We start from the raw sequence: 18,140 nt of genomic DNA on the forward strand, positions 1-18,140 counted from the left end.
AAAATCTGGCTCTTTTTATGTTTCTAAGTCTTACTTGCACCTTCTGTACTGATGATTTTCTTGGCCGTAGAGGCTGGAAATAGTCAACAACAAAAAAGTTAGATTGACTAGATAGAGTGCACATTGAAAAGTTTAGGGTTTGAATTTAAAGATTACTTAATCACTTTTATTTTAAAATCTGGGAAATATCAGAATGCTTCCCCTGAATGGGCCCTGGCTCTACTCTGTATGATGTGATGATGCGGCTACTTATGGTTTCCTGACATCTGTTGCTCTGTGTCTTCATGGACAGCTGCTGGAAGTCTGATCTGTTTATTCTCCTTGTCACTTGGTTATTTCTGTTTTTACCCTCCTAAGATAAATAATTCCTTTGTAATGAGAGCCTCTTGAAATAGAGTTTGGGGGAAACAAGTATTTGGTTGTTTATTTATTTTTTCCAACCCACTATGTCTTAGAAATTAAAGTCAGCTTACATAGATATATAAAATATAACAACAGGATGAATTTTAAAAGATAGAGAAAAGAAGGAAAGGAAAGTAGTAAAAGAAGGAAAATAAAGGACAATAATCTGGTCCTGGTATAAGATCCAGAAAACTCAAACCATAATGAACTTTTTTTCTGGTTTGTGGCGGACCAACATTTGTCCTTAAGCATCACAGGAAGGGGAAAACTGATCACTCATATGGTTCAAAGTGTCCATAATATGAATGCAAACCAATTGTTCTGAAGTACAGTTATTCTTGGTTCCCATACCATGCAGGAATTTATCCCAGCTTCCTCATAAAGGGGACTGAGGAGGAACAAAACAGTTTCAGCTGAACTCTACTCAGACAGCATTTAGGAGAGGCTGTAAACTATTGTTTAATTCAGAAGAGAATAGGTTACTTTCGTATTTGTATACCTAGTTAATAACAGTGCCAGGCATGTAGTAGATACTTACCAAATATTCCTTAAATGTATGAGAAAAAGAAAAGGAAAACAGTTTGCCATTTCTTGATCATCTTTAACAGAAAGTTCTCTGGAAGAAGAACTTTCTTCTGAGGACCTGATGCGATACCTGGAACCATTTCCATCAGCATCCACATCAGGATTGCTATGGAAAGAGCATCCTGTCCTGAGGAGAGTGGTGGGCACCACTGAGAGTTAAGTAAATATTAATTGCATAGAACTAAGAAGACTGTGGGTTTAGACGTCTTAGAGGAGGATCTCTGTAGCTTCTGCAGTCATCATTGAAGCTCTGAGAGCTTGAGAGGCAAACAGTAAGAGCCAGTGCTGTAAACTTATATCCCCTCCCTACTACACAGGGCAACTGGTCAATCATTTCAATTTATGCCTTTGAGTCCTCCAATTCCCTCACCCTGAGTTCTGTTTAATTTAATAACGTCTGAGGATTGACCATCCCCCCCCCCCCATTTCTTCATTTTCTGCAATAAATCTTAAAACATCTGTCCACATTCAGTCAATATTAAAGCTTACTTTTCTAAGCCATACTTTTATTCTCTCTACCAACCTTTATGTCCACTGAACAATAATTATACTGTGGCCTGAAAGACACAGTGTCATTGTGTGGGTTAAAGTCAGAGTATAAAAGGGGGGCGCACAACAATGAGGCTATAGTATTCTTTGCTGTGTTGCAACTGTCCACCCAGGTTATGTGAGAAGGCCTAAAGGTAAGGCCAAGTCACAAAAATAGGTTGCTTTATTACCACACTGCTCCACCCTCGGAAGCATATTGCTTCCATTAGAACAATGCTACACATTTTGTGTTGGTAAAGAATGAGGCAGTCTTTCCTTTTATTTTCTTTGGTCAATGCTTTCTTTACTTGGAAAAGGAGTCTGTGTGTGAAAAAGCAGAAAACAAAGCACCATCGTTTGGACTTTACTTTTACTCCCACCAGTGAAACACCAAAATACTGCAGTGGGCAAGGCTCCCATGATGGTGGTATTTTCCACCTTCTCTACTCCTGCCATTTGGCCACTGAAATGGAGACTCATTGATTTTCTTCCTGCCTTTTCTTTTTTCGGTGAGGAAGATTGTCGCTGAGCTAACATCTGTGGAAATCCTCTTCTAGTTTGTATGTGGAACACTGCCACAGCATGGCTTGATGAGCAGTGTGTAGGTCTGCACTTGGGATCCGAGCCTGTGAACCCCGTGCCGCCAAAGCAGAGTGTGTGAACTTAACCACTATGCAGCCAGGCCAGCCCCTTCCTGCCTTTTTTCTTAAAGCTCACAATTTACTTTTGTTAAGGACTGGTTAACATTTCTCTGCCAAAAGAGAACATCTGTACAATAAAGGGGAGTGAAAGAGAGCTAGGGGATGCAGATATTGGACCATGTAGCAGATGCTGAGAAAGTCCAACAAGTCCAGTTGGCATTGTCAGAAGGAAAGCCTTACATGGTAAGTCTCCAGTGAGCAGACTGTTAAGGGAAGACCATACCAGCCTGTGTTGTTTGGGGGAGCTCACAGTCTCCAAGGCATCATGGTGACAGACTCACAACACATATGCAGCCTTTGCTCAGTGGAATCTGTTCACATCCAAAACACTTACGTCTGGCAAACCCTGAAAGTAGAATTTGATGTCCTTTCATATATATATGGGTACCAGGCTGTGGGACTGGAAATGGCTTGGAGGAGACAGGACGCAACAGGCATCCTACTTTGCTTTTATGAGCAAGTTGCCTCCACCTTGGTTGTTCTTGTGCACACGGAGGGGAGGTCGAGGAGCTAGGGCAGCTGTCTCTTCTATAGACCGACCACACAGCTCTGGCCAGGTGGCCCTAGCACATTCTTCTACACTGAACTGGTGTTGAGTGATTTATACTGTTTTGTGAATCTCCAGAATCTGAAGAGAATGAGATGAGAGAAGGATGTCACAGCTGAGCTCGTAGTCTTGCCTGGCCTACATTTGATAGGAAAATGGACCTACAGGAGGAGTGACTAAGAAAAAGCAGCCTTCAGATAATCAGGGCTGCATGAGTCTTCCACAAGCAGTCTGGTGTAAAAGAAACTGAGTTGCTTTGATATCAGAGCAAAATAGGGGTGTAAACCAATGGTTCCATCACTTCCCAGCTGTGCCACCTTGGACAAGTTGCTGAACATTTCTGAACCTTGGTATCTTCATCTATTGAGTGCAGATCCTGAGAGTGTTGTGAGAATCAAACATGTGTCCAAATCAAACCTTTTAAATATACATTTAAGTAATTATGCATGTAATATAAATATACATTACATTTAAGTCATGTATATTTAAAAGTGCTTAGCTTCATCCTTGGCACTATTGCCTCCCTCCTTACTGCATTATCTTCATCATTATAGTTCTCGTTTTGTTCTCTAGGCACAGAGTCTTAAAACATTATTATTATAATTAAATATCATTGAGAACACCTTGTATGTCACTGATCCACATAGTTGCAAAGCAAGAATAATGCACTTCCTCTTTAGAACAAAAAACTCTTTTTTTTCAAATAGGCAAGAGAAATCATGTTTTGATTTATTCAGTACTTAGTTTAGTTTAGAGTTACTCAAAATAGTAGCTTAATTTGTAGATCGTTTCTTTAGGAAGTATGTTTTACAAGATCCAGCCTCTCAAAACCCAGCAGTGTGGCATTTATAAATCAGGTCTCTTCATTGGGCCTCATTTTCTTCCATTATGAAGTAATGCGTGAGGTCCTCCCAGTTCTCACTCACTACGCACAACTCACTTGGGTTTCATAAAATCCCCATAAGTTTCTTAAGGTAAGGCATGCTTCCCTAATTTTACAAATTAGCTAAAATATTCCAAGAAGTTATATGGTTTTTCTAAAGTCACTACCAAAGTAGAGGCTAGGATTTGAGCCCAGAACTTCCAGTCCTAGGGAGAATATTCTGCTCACTGTGTCTTCAGTCACCTGAAAATGATGACAGTGTCTCAAATAATTAGGACACATGAGGCCTATTATTCTGGTTTCACAAGCACTTCCAAATTTTATAATTCTGCGTGATTATTGTTTTAATGTTACTTATTACCATGAAAAATAAGTGACCACCATTCAGTCATGTCAAGGCTGTTTTCAAAAGTTTAGAGATTGGGCAGAATCTGTACTGACCTCTTAATGCTCTCAGGATATTGCCACTTGCTAGTGAGTAAATAATTACTTGTTATGAGACTTACTCCCTTCAATGTTATTATCTCTTTTTCACAAATATGGTGTTTAAAAAGAATAGCAATTTGACTTTTGTTGGCAGGCTTTATCCAGTGATGACGATGGTAGTGATAATAATATTAATAGATAACATTCAGTGAGCTCGTACTGAGTGTCAGGCTCTTCACCTAGCATTTTGTGTAGATTTTCCTGCTTAATCCTCCCAATTAAACCCATGAAGTAGTTACATCTCTTACCTTCATTTTACAGTGAAGGAAACTGAGGCATAGGGGTTAAATGACTAGTCTAGGGTCATAGATCTAGAAAGCAGTAGCACCAGGATTGGAATCAGATAATTTATTCTCACATATTTTCCGCAGATGAGTTGGCTTATATCTTTAAAATACTGTGGAGCAGAAGGCTTGTAATTAATTCATAAATTCAGTATTTTTCCAGCACCTACTATGTGCCAGGCACAGTGTTGGTGGTGAAGAGACAATGGTGAGCAAGATGGTCCTGTATTTGGATGGAAAGTAAGAATAGTCCCAGGTGAGGAGGATGGCAGGTAGAATTATTTCATTGCTTCCAAGGCCAGTCTGTCTCCATCTCAAGACAATTGAAGTCCTCCTGAGTACCCAGGATTTGATTTTCTGCTGTGTAATAACTCATTCTCTGTTAGACTGTTTGGATTCCTTTAAGATTTTAGGGTTAAAAGTCTTGCTATTATGGACCAAACGAGTTACCTCATCTCCAGTTCCATTCTTGGGTTGGATACAGGACATTGACTCTGCCGTGTTGACTGTACCACTTTGATCCTAGGAACATTGAGATTCTACCAATTAGAGCAAGCATATTCAGATCTGAATTTTGTCAGCATTGATTAAATTTTGTTGAGAAAGAGTTTTGGAGAACATAGCCCATCTAGCAAATTCAATTTGTTGATCAATTTTCTGTAAGACCCAGGTAAAGCATTTTCGATTCTTTTCATTATAAAGTTCATGTTATTGAAATTATTTTCATCAAAATCAATTCTTTTTCCATTTAAATATTACAGTGAAGATTTGATTTATTGATCGGTTTTATGTCCATAACAATTTTAAGAGATTTTAGTGAATCTTCTTCTCTGAGCATTATTTCTGTTAAGCTCATTTTTCCAAGATCTGACTTTTTGTATTTTCAGGAAGTATTGACTTTTCTGTCAAATTTATTTTTTTGTTTTTTTAAAAAGATTTAGGAGCGCATTTTTGGCTGTTATGTCTTATTATATGCTGATTATTTTTTCTCGTGATATTCATTATAAATAGTGATCTTTTAATTTATTTCCTAGCTCATGCATGAAAAAGAGATGAGCACATGTTTTGAAGTGTTGAGATGGAAAGGGAAGGAGAATAAGTCAGGCCATGAGGAGACTGGGGAATGATAAGAAAAGAACAGAGAGACCAAGAGAAAGGTAGTTGGGAGGAGAGGGATAGAGGGAAAGGTATTGGAAGGGAGGAGAACAGCGGAGAGAGGAAGCAGGAGGTGTCGAAGAGGAAGTCAAAACAACCTATGTTCAAAATGAAAGAGTCAAAACAGTTGGCTCTAAGCAGTGAGGTCTAAATAACCTGCACCGCTTAGTAGTAATTGAACATCCATGTGTTACCTCTTAAAATATGTTGAGTGGGACTCTGTCATTTCAAACAAAGGTGACCCTTTTAAGATTTTGCCTGTACAAGCCTGCAAGGCTTTGTTGTAACTTGACAGAGTCAGCTATTTTCTTACTTTTTCCTTTTCATAGTAACCAGAGAATGTTCTAATTGTCTGTTTCCCAGCCCACGTATGTTGCTAATATTATCTACAGACCTGTGGGTGGGAATTTGGCCAGTGAGAATGTGTTTGGATGAACCTGGTAAATCATTTTGAAAAAATGCAGTGGCATCTGCAATAGATATGCTCCTCCAGAAGGAACACCTTCTGAGGAGGCAGGGGACTTGCTCTCCCCAGAGAACTCCACAGGAGTCCTCACTGAAACCCCCAACGAAGTGAAGCTGAATGATTTTCGGGATGGCATTAGTAAAACCACCTCAAAGCTACAGAATTAACTGGGGCTGTCAAGGTCACATAATCAGAGGTGGTAACTAGAAACTGAAGCCTGGTCTTGCTGAGGAAGCCTGAGTAAAGCACTGTCCTTCTACATTGACTGCCACCAAGATATTCTCCAAATAGTCCCCATATTTGTGCTTCATAAGCATATTCCCCGTTGTTATGGAATACCTCTTTTTGTGATTACTGGTTTAACGTTTTCTCCTCAGTAGAGACCACCAGCTGCCGAAGAAAGGAGCCAGGTCTGTTGTGTTCACCACTCTGTACCCGTCTTTAATACAATCCCTGGCACATAGCAGTTGCTCAATTCACATTTGTTGAAAAATAAAAATTAAGTGAATGGATAATCTAAAACAAAGGATAGAGCAGAGCTTTTGAACTAGATATGAACCAGAGTTACCTTGAAGACTTTTCCCCCTTGATTCCTTTGTGTGGATACAGAGAGGAAAGAGAAAGAATGGAGGGGAGCGTGGACAAGTGTCCTTTTATTCATACTCTGCTCCCTGTACCTTGATACTGGTTGTCTTCCCCTTGTGTTTCACTGGCAACATCTCAGGGCTGGATCCAGAGTTAGCTTTTCTCACTTTCTTAAATAATGGTGCTGGCTTGAATGGGTTTTCTGTCCCAAGCTCCTCCAAGGCAAGTTGGTAGAAATGAAAAACTCCAGGGTCCAGATTTGCCTCATGAGAACAAGCTGAGAGAAGAAAAAGACCTTCAGAAAACTGAGCATAACAGCTTTTGACATGAGGAAGGGCAGACAACGTAAAACCAAGAATGTATCACTATTAGTTGAATCTTGGAATGTTTCAGATGTTTAAAGAGCAATGACCGAAGAGCACAAAGAATGAAATTGCTTCTAAATGATGGCTCTAATTCTAATAAATCATGAATTTATCCTCTTAGTTTATGGAGTCCTATGTCAAAGGACTGTCTTTGTCTTCCTCTCTGACCTGAGTTCCTACCTACCTCTCCTGCCTTCATTCTCTGCGCTCCAGCGACACAATTGCCTTTCTATTCTTTGGACGAATCAGTCTTGCTCTTGCCTCTGGGCCTTTGTGTTTTCTGTTTCTAGAATACTCTTCCTCAAACTCTTCACTTGACTAGTTCCTGGTCATCGTTCAGTTCTCTTCTTCAATGTCCTTTTCTCATATTTTACCACCCTATCTAAAGTACTCCCTGACGTGAGTGCAGTTTTTGCTTTTTTCCTAAGTTATCTCCGTCAATGATTATCTTATTGTGTCATTCAGCTTTTCATTCACTCATTTTCTGTCTTTCTCCCTACAATGTAAAGTCTATGAGAGTATAAATGTTGTCTGTTTTGCACTCTGTGGGATTCCCAGCCTCTAGATTGTTACCTGGCACGTAGTAGGCACTTAATGCATTCTTATTAAATGAATGAAAGAATGGTTGAATGAATGGATAAAATAAGAGGAATCTGGGAACTTAAGCATATACTAGATTCTGTGGTCTTTGAGGGCTGCGTTAGAGAGTTTGGATTTTATTCTAATGTGGTGTGTCAATCTAGATTCTTTGTTGCCAACAGCAGAATCCACTCATGCTAGTTTAGGCAGAAAAGGAATGTATTTAAAAATTACTAGATAACTCTCAGGGCTGCCTCAAGGGTATATGGGCCCTCGGCAAATATTTTGTTTCAAGTGATGCATGACTGTTAACAATAAGTGATAAATCTAATCTATGAACACTTACCCTATTAGATGACAATGCAGGACAAGTGGGACATGTTGGATGAACGCAGATTTTTTCTGTGATTTGTAACTATATAAGGATCTGGGGCTATTGAAATAGGCAACTATCCCATCTAATCCAGGACAACTGGCTGCCTTAATTAGGTATATTCAGGCATTTCCATATCCTGTACAAATAAGATAACATGTGCCTGATTGCGAGGTCACTCATTATTTTGTATGTTTTATTTTTCATATTTCATTTTTATCTTATTTTTGAGGGGTTATAATAAAAGATGTCTTCCAAAACATGAGGGGCCCTGAAATTCAGGTCTTGAGACAGAAGTCTCAGTTGCCCAGGTCTTAAGGTGGCACTGCTTATAGCACTTTGGGAAGCTTAAGGAGCCAAGCTCTGAAGCCATACTATCAGGATTCACACCTGGCCACAATGGGGACTTTTCTAGTGAAAACTCTTTTTCCCCTTGGCACCAGCAATGCTTGGGTGTAAATGCAGGAAGTCCTGCCACATTCACTTCCAGCGAGCCAGGCACTCCCACGGCTGTGCTTGTCAGCAGATCAGTCTCTGTGTGGAGCATTTTCTTGTAGTGCTCAGCCCCAAAACATGTCTCTCTGACAGGTGTGTTTTGATGGGTAGGACCCAAGTTACACACCTGTCCCCTAGCTGCAAGAGAGCCTTGCAATACGTTTTTTTTTTTTTTTTTCCCCATTTTACCTTTGAAAGGTAGGGCTCCTGGTGTGGAAAGTTACTCAAAGGTAGGGAGGACGTTTAGTGCTATAGCCATAACTGACAGAGGTCTAATGCAGCAGCTTTTTGGCATTTTAAATAGGAAAGTGATATGATTTGTGTTCTTAAATCATAAAAACATTTTGGCTTCTGATTGGATTATGGGTTGGAAGGTGGCAAGAGTGACAGCAGGGAACCTGGTGCGGAGGCTGTTTCAATCCTGCAGGGAGGGATATGAGACATGAGGGTGACTTGGACTAGGATGTGGCAGCAGGGATGGAGAGAGGTAGGCAGACCCTGCTCCAGTGCAACAGTGCAAACCACTGCAAATCCAGTGGGATGGATCGGAGAACTTGAGCTTCAGGCAAGTTGCAGTTCACCTCGTCTAACTAAGGTGTTTCTATATTATCACATATAGAGAACGTCCTTTTTATTAACTTAGTCCTCTACTTCTGGTAAGATGTCTATGAAGATGCTAGAAGACCAGACGTTATCAAATTGGTTGTCTAATATCACCTAAGATATAAATACCAAAATGAGAGTGTAATACTCCACTTTTTAAAATTCCAGCATGGTTTTCCTAGTCCTGCTCTTGGATGATAACTGCATTTTAATTAGATGGAGGGTCTCAACAAAGCAGGTTAACAATATATTAGCCTTTTTATTTTTCTTTTGTTATATCACTTTTTTATTAGCTGAAATTGCAGCAGGGATCAGGTCAAATTGCAAGGCTCTCTATTTCACTTGGCTCATCTCCTTACGAAGCCAAGAGCCTGGAGTCCGCAAACTAAACTCTGATGTGAATGTTGAAAATCTGAGCCACTAGGAAGTGCTTTTAAAAGGAATTTCCTGATGATTGTAAAACAAATATTATCTCCTCATTTATTAGTAATCTGGAGATAAATATACATAACCTGATGCAGCCATAGCTAAGAGGAATATAGAGTTGTTGAGAAGGTTTGAAAGGTTGACAACCCTCTATAAGGAAGAGGAATTGTTTTAGAAGATCCAATTATGAATGACAGAGTGAAACTGAGTGAGGAGAAAATTTGAGTTGAAGATCAAAGAAAATTTCTTTCAGTAAGGGTCACCTTTGTGGTGAAAGAGCCAACTTGGAGTGTCTCCAAACAGGTTTAGTCATCACACTCATGCCGCAAGACAGCCAAATCCTGGCCTGGCTGGTCCCTGCCCACACCAGGAAGAGGTCCTTTCCCTCCAAGGCTGGCTTTGTTCAGTAGCAGTGATTAGATGAGAAGTGAATTTCAGAAGAGATTTAGAGGATTTGCGCAGAACACCCAGAAATGTCAGGGCACCTCTGATCCCTCCATTGCTGCTTGACAGCAGAGGGGAGACAGAAGGTGGCCAGCGATCACCCACAGGAGACAAACCCTTTATCATGACAGAAATCTATTTTGAAGGAAATTATTGTTGTTATAATCATAATTTATTGATATGAGACGTAACAACTTTATTCTAAACAGTGGCTGGCTGACTGGTGGAATGTCTTCATTAACCACGAAATGAGTATCCCCGATGATATACTGGGAAACACATTGAGTGAGGTTCCTAATTTGACACCCAAAAAAATAATTTGCCACATTAGGAAAGGAGGACTACCTTTTAAACAGTTTGTGTGTATTTCACGTCTTGACATTCATATCTAATGCTAGAAAGTTTATGGTTCTTGTGTTTTTTGGCTTTTGTGGTTAGATTCAAAGGAAAAACTAAAACTGTGCAAACAAGCTGTGTGAATGCATCCATTTTCCTTTCTTTCTTTCTTTCTTTTTTTTTTTTAGAGAGAAAGAGACACGTAGGAGCGTAGGTCAGGGGAAATTGGCTGTTGGTTTTCATGAAATCCAGAAGGCTGGGGAAATAGGGACGCTCCTGCCAATGATAACCTGGGCACTAAAACTTATACACATCGGTGAGAAAAAGAACAGCCGACCTAGTGAGAGGAGAGATATACTGTGTCTGCAGGTCAGAAGATGCCATGTTTTTCAGATGCCAAGTCTCCGCAGGTTGATCCATAGCTCCAATTCCATCACAGTGAAAGTCACAGTGGGTTTATTTTTTATAGAAATTGAAATGCAGCTTATAAATTTGACATGGAAATCCAAAGATTCTAGAACAGACAAAACAACTTTGAAAAAGAACTAAGTTATAGAACTAAAACTACCTGATTTCAAAATCTATTACAAAGCTGCAGTAATTAAAGTAATATGATACTGGTGTAAAGCAAGAAAAGGCAAACTTTTTGTGTAGAGGTCAAATAGTAAATATTTTAGGCTACGTGGGCTATACTGTCACAGCTTCTCAGTTCTACTGTTGTAACGTGAAAATGGCCATACACAATATATAAAGAAATGAATGTGGCTGTATTTCAGTAAACCTTTGTTTAAAGGCACTGAGATTTAAATTTACATAATTTTTACATGTCATGAAAAACTCTTCTTTTTATTTTTTTCAACCATTTTGAAATGTGAAAATCATTCTTAGCTTGTGGCTGCACATAAACAGGCAGTGCACCAGACTTGACATGTGGGCCATTGCTGACCCCTGGAACTGAGATGGACAAAAAAAATCAATGGAACAGAATAGATAGTCAAGAAACAGACCTTCATATTTATGGGCAACTAGGTTTGATACATGTACTCAGAGAATTCTGTAGAAAAGGATAGTCAAATGGAGATATAATATCCATAAGCAGAAAAAAACTTTGATCCATACCCCACAGAATAAACAAATATTAACTCCAATAGATAACGTAAAACCTAAAACTATAAAAGTCCTAGAAGAAAATCTTCATGACTTTGGTTTATAAAAGGATTTCTTAGACAGAATACCAAAAGTGTGATACATAAAAGAACAAATTGATAAATTGGACTTTATCAAAACAACAACAAAAAAGACTCCTGCTATTCGGAAGACACTATTATTAAAATTGAATATCCATCAATAGGTGAGTGGATAAGCAGTTGTGGTACATCCATACAATAGATCAATAATTGGAATGAACTATTCATGTATGCTGTAACATGGATGAATCTCAGAATAATTATGCTAAGACAAAAAGAGTATATACTTACACTCATATATATGAGTATACTTATATATATATATATATATACTCTTATATGTATAAGTATATAAGAGTATGATTCTTAAAAATGAAAACTAGGGGCCAGCCCAGTGGTGCCGTGGTTAAGTTTGCACGTTCCACTTCGGCAGCCCAGGGTTCACCAGTTTGGATCCCAGGTGCGAACATGGCACCGCTTGGCAAAGGCCATACTGTGGTAGGTGTCCCACATATAAAGCAGAGGAAGATGGGCACAGATGTTAGCTCAGGGCCAGTTTTCCTCCTCAAAAAGAGGAGGATTGGCAGCAGATGTTAGCTCAGGGCTAATCTCCCCCCCCCAAAATGCAAACTAATCTGTAATAGATAAAAATCAGATGAATGGTTTCTGGGGATTGGGGTGGGTGTGGGTAGGGGCAGCAGGGAAAGCTTACAAAACGGCGTGAAGAAACTGTTGGGGATGATGGATACGTGCATTATCTTGATCATGGCAATAGTTTTTCAGGAGTATATAGATGTCAAAACTTACCAAATAGTCCACTTTAACTATGCGTAGTTTATTGTATATCAATTATATATCAATAATAAGTTTATAAATGTAGAAACATACCTATAGGTAGTTAAGGTATTAAAATTATTAGGCAAAGACATTTTAAATCTGTCATTAATGTGTTTAAGAAAATAGATGACATGATGGAGATTTTCATTGGAGAAATAGAATCTATAGAAAAAGCACTGAATAGAAATCTAAAAACTGATAAATACAACTTCTAAAATTAAAAACTCAAGAATTTGGTTTAAAAGAAGATTAGACAAATCAGAAGAGAGCATTAACTGACCGGAGCATAGTTATGCATTGGTTTCTTATTGTACAACAACCAACCACAGAAACACATTAAACACTCCTTTTGCTCATGGTCTCTAGCTCATCTAAGGCAGCTCTGCTTTAGGCTGCAGTTTCTGGGGGTGCTGTGCTTCAGGCTGCAGGTTTGTGCTTGGCTAGGCCCCCGAACTTCATGGGCCCATGTTGAGGGGAGAGCAGTTTTATGCCAGGGAATTTTAAAATTTATGAAACAGACAGTTTCCTTGAATGACACAATTACCAAGATATCAAAACTGACATAAGAAGAAATAAAAAAATCTGAACAACACTAGATCTAGTATAGAAACTTAATATGTAATTGAAAACAGTCTTACACAAAGACTCAGGTTCAATCGGCTTCTAGATGAAGTCTACTAATCGTTTAAAGAAGATATAAAATCAATATTATATCAATTCTTTAGAACAAGAGGAAAAAAATGAGACTCTTTGCAACTCTGTCTGAGGTCTACATAAATTTGGTAACAAAATTACAGACAAATTTCTCTCTTGGACATTAATGCAAAACTCCTAAAAAATGTTAGCAAGTTGAATTGAATAATGTATAAGAAGGAAAATACATCACAACTAACTGGGGTTTATCTCAAGAAAGCAATGTTAGTTGAAAAATTGAAAAATCAATCAATGTGAGTCACCGCATTACGAGAACAAATGAGAAAAATCATATGATCATTTTAGTAGATGCAGAGATAGCATTAGAAAAAATCTAGCAGCCTTCTGTGATAATAGAAGAACATTTTCTTAATCTAGTAAAGAGTAACTACAAAACATCTACAGCAATCTTCATACTTTATGGTGAAATACTGCAAGATTTCCCCTGAGATTGGGAATGAAACAAGGTCTGCTCTCACCAATTCTTCACCATTGTGCGAGAGGACCTAACCAGTGCAACAAGGCAAAACAGAAATAAAAGGCATAATAATTAGAAAATAAGAAGTAAAACTGCCAATATTCACAGGTAACATGATTTTGCATGTAGAAAATCTAAAAGAACTAAAGACATTTTATTAGAATTAATAAGTGAATGTAGCAAAAATCAATTGAGTTTTACATGCAATGCAATAAACCTTCGCAGTTCATAAAGTCCTGAATGATAAATGTATGTATGGTTATTGTACAAAAATGTTAGAGTCAGAAGCCAATGATCTCTGAGGTTAAAGTTTCCTCGCATGGATTTGTAAAAGACCTGAAATTGCCAAATCCCAAGCAAATGGTAACTACCAGAAATTAAAATTTTAAGAATGTTGCCACTTAACATAGCATCAAATAGTCAATTGCTTAGCAATAAATCTGAAAGATTTTCAATCTTCTGTGAAGAATATTCTAAAATATTATTGATAAATTAAATAAAACCTATCATGTTCTTAGATTAGCAGACTCAACATTGTAAATTCATAAATTCTTTCCAAATTAACCTATGGATTCAGTGCCATTCCAATAAAAATCCTAAAGGATTTTTTCATGGAAATTGATAGGCTGATTCTAAAATTTATATGGAAATGCATATGGAAAGAATAGCGATGAAAATCATGGAGAAGTTGGAAGACTTATACTGTCAGATATCAAAAGTTATTATACTCACTATTCTTCTTATTAAACAAATGTGCTACTGCAATGCAATGGGGAAAATAATTGTCTTTTCAATAATTGGCACTGAGTCACTTGGACATCCACGAGAGAAAAAAAATGAATCTTGACTCTGACAGCACAACATACAAAAATCAAATCCAGGTGTATTGTGGTTTTAAATGTGAAAGGTAAAACTTTTCAAAGAGAACATAGGAGAATTTCTTCATGAACTTGTAATGGGTAGGCAAAAATTAATTAACAGTAATTTGTGTTCAGCTCCACTCAGCAAGAAACAAGCTCAAAATTGTGAAATAAGCTATAAAGTGTTCTGTTCACCTGACCATCTCACTTTAGGCCTCTGCAGCTTGATTTTAAACAGTCAGGAGGAGTCCACCTTTATAGAAGTCTTTCTGTAACAATATCTAAGATGTTTTGGGGACTTCATAAAGACAATAAAAGGAAAACTTGGGAATGATTGTGGAAACCCTGAATATGTCTGGTTTGCTACGTAGTAAATGTAAGAATAAATCCATATGACAAACTATAAACAACATGCAGTGTTACGATATTTACTTCCAAATCTATCTCCAAGGATTTAATGAGAACTGTAGCCAGCCGAAGCCAAGGGTTGTTCTGCCTTTTCCACTCTAGATTCCGCCTCTTTTGTCACTCAGGTGCTGCTAATGTTCTGTATTTCATGCAAGACTGGAGGGATTGGTTATGGTAACAACTACCAATACAAGCACTCAGCCAAAGCGATAGAAAGGGTGATAGGAACGTGCACTTTGGAGTCAGGCCCCTTTCTCTGGAATCCCACTGTGGATGCTTACTGTCTAAACTTGGGCAATATTACATCTCTCTGAGTCTGTTCCCCAGTTGAGGAATAAGATGAGATACTCACAAGGCTATCATGAGGACTAAATAAAGACGGCATTTGTGAAATACTTGACCCAATGTCCAGTCCATAATAATTGCTTAAAAATGGAAGCTGATTTTTCATTCTTCTTAGTAAAACTCTTTTTTTTTTTTTTTTTTAAGATTTTATTTTTTCCTTTTTCTCCCCAAAGCCCCCTGGTACATAGTTGTGTATTCTTCGTTGTGGGTTCCTCTAGTTGTGGCATGTGGGACGCTGCCTCAGCGTGGTCTGACGAGCAGTGCCATGTCCGCGCCCAGGATTCGAACCAACGAAACACTGGGCCGCCTGCAGCGGAGCGCGCAAACTTAACCACTTGGCCACGGGGCCAGCCCCCTTAGTAAAACTCTTATTGCTAACTGCAAGGAATTCTTAATCTCTGAAACAGTAAGGGCTCAAAATTTAGATTTCAAATATAAGTCCATATCTATGGATTTCTGAAGAGGTCTTTACCTGTATTAAATATTTTTTACATATTCCATGCGGGCAATTAGTTGGAGATACTTTCCTTCTCTTTCCCCTTATATCCACAGCTTTTCGTTTGTCTGCCCACTTCTACTGGGTCTGGCCCCGTGATACAAAGAAGGAGAAGGTTTATGTGATCCAAGGCTTTTTTTTTTTTTACTGAAAAGGGCAAGTCCTAGGTTGGATCTGAAGTAAAAATAGGTTCTCCATTGAGCAGAAGTGATGAGTCCCATGATGCTTTTACACAGCTCCCTCACTGCTGCAGGAGCCCAAGTTTTATTGTTTAAAAACATATGGCGCAAATTATGCCATGGACCAAAGTTACTCGTAAGCAGGCCCTTGACTTTCTTTATTTATAGGACTTGGTTGCAGGTCCTCCTTGCTTTACTTGTGGTCACTGGTATGTACTGCAGCCGTTGAAATCCTCCTTCGAAGCTATTCCATAGATAGCATCTCCTGCCTCTCCCTTGGATGCCCTTACTGCTGAGGAATAAGGTATTTTTTATTTACAAATGTGAAAACCTGCAGCCAGGCATCTCTCTCTTACAATGCAGTGAACCTTCCAAACCCTTGTTTTAGTCTCTTGGAACCAAGCAAATTACATGCCACCGTGCGCTGTATATCACAGCTAGAATGTTTATAACGTCTGGCTGTGTGGAGTTTTGGAACGGGCTTCTCTGGTGATCTGGAGCAGATTGTGTCTTTGAATGACAAGCTGCCATTTTCTTGAGATTTGACAATTTGGGGTCCTTCACCTATCCATGCAAAAAAACCTTAGTCTCAAAGATCTTTGGCATTCGACCTCAATATTTTTATACAGTAACCATACATACATTTATCACTCAGAACTTTATGAACAGTGAAGGTTTATTACACTGCACTCAAACCTCATTTAACCTTTTCTCTTGAAGCAATACTTTAAAACAGAGTTGAGAGAGTTTGTACAACCAAGGCTGGTTGGCTGACCCTTTTTTGTGTTTCCATTCCTAAGAAGCCTTGGGCGTGGAGGTTTGTGGTCAGTAGATGTTTCTGGAACCTAGAAGTGACTTACCCTTCTGTTGGAAAGTGTTCTTTTGGGGCCTCTCAGTCCTTGGAAGGTTTCAGGTTGGCAGAGATTTTGTGAAAGGAAAACCTCAGAATTGCTCGGTCATTGGTAGAAGAGATCAGGTCTGTCTCTCGTGTATACCAGTCTCTCCTCCATCTCTGAGCATTTCTTTTATGCTTTTCTCCTTTTCCAATCCACACATCAGCCATTATGTAAAGGCCACTGCATGCCTAGTGACTATTGTTTCTTCCTTTTCTATCCTGGCCCACATAAAACTCCATTCCCTGAAAGTTTCTTCCTGCCTGGACTGCAAAATTTAACCTTTTATTACCATTGACTATTTCAGATTATTCTCTGATTTTCGTTTGTGTAAATATTGTTTCACAACTTGCTTGTAAATTCCCTGAGGACTAGAATTGTATGCTCTCCTTCTGAACTCTATATGAACCTAACACCCTGCCTAACACATGGTAGGAAGACAACATACTTTGGATGAACACATTTTGACACAATATCTTTAAAAATATAAATATTTCCATCTGAAGAGAAATGTTCCTTAATAAGTAGGCAATAATTCAGAAAGGGGCAGAATTTCCTGCCTTGGACATTCAGAAGGTCCACACGGTCATGATTCCTTGGAAATGTGCCTATTCGGATTTGATGTCTGAGAAGGCTACCATGTTGCTTCATGAGTCTAGCAGCGAAATGTTGAACCCTTTGTTTTATTCCCTCTCTGTTCCAACTCCAGTTGATGTGCTGGAGCTGCCTGCAGCATTGAGTTGCACAACGAGAAACTTTAAGCTCAGTGAGAAGGAGGACCATGTCTGCATGGAAAGAGTAAATGGAAGAGCATGTGCCATTTCTTTGTCATTGCCGCAATGCATATCTTAAAACCATGTCTGAGAACCGACACTCTTGTTGCTGTTGGTGTTACTTTTGGATCTGCATCTTAAGGGTCCCTGAAATCAGTGCTAATCAACAGAAATAGCATTTTCCTCTCACTGGGGAAATGAAAGACACTGACTTTAATTTCAAGTAGGTCTGTAGACATTCAGTAATGACAAAATTGACCATTTTGGTTCATCTTTTCAATTTTATTCAACTAAAGCATTGTTTCCCTTTCTGTCTTTGGTTCTGATAGCAGGTTTCAAAGCATTTCTGGATTTATAGCCCTGCTTGGAGCTTTTCATCACCATGTACCATGTCTTTCTAGTAGTTTGGGGAAAGAACAGAGAGGTGTCATCCAGCCAAATGCTTTAACCAGTTGGCAGATCTGGGCCATAACATCAGGAAATGTATTCCTGTGCCCTAACACCTTTTTATTTATGTGACACTTATTTGGTGCTTAATACCTGTCAAAAGTGTTCCAAGTGCTTTATAGATATTAACATAGTTAATCCCTATAACAACCCCATGAGGTAAGTACTACAATAATCCCTATTTAACAGATGAAGAAACCAAGGCACAAAGAGGTTACAACTATTTTGCCTAAGGTCAGTAAATGGCAGAGCTGGGATCTGAATCGAGGCAGTCTAATTCCAGAGTCTATGCCTTCAACCA

The sequence above is a fragment of the Equus caballus genome, chromosome 15, assembly GCF_041296265.1.
Source record: "Equus caballus isolate H_3958 breed thoroughbred chromosome 15, TB-T2T, whole genome shotgun sequence".
Lineage (NCBI taxonomy): Eukaryota > Metazoa > Chordata > Mammalia > Perissodactyla > Equidae > Equus > Equus caballus.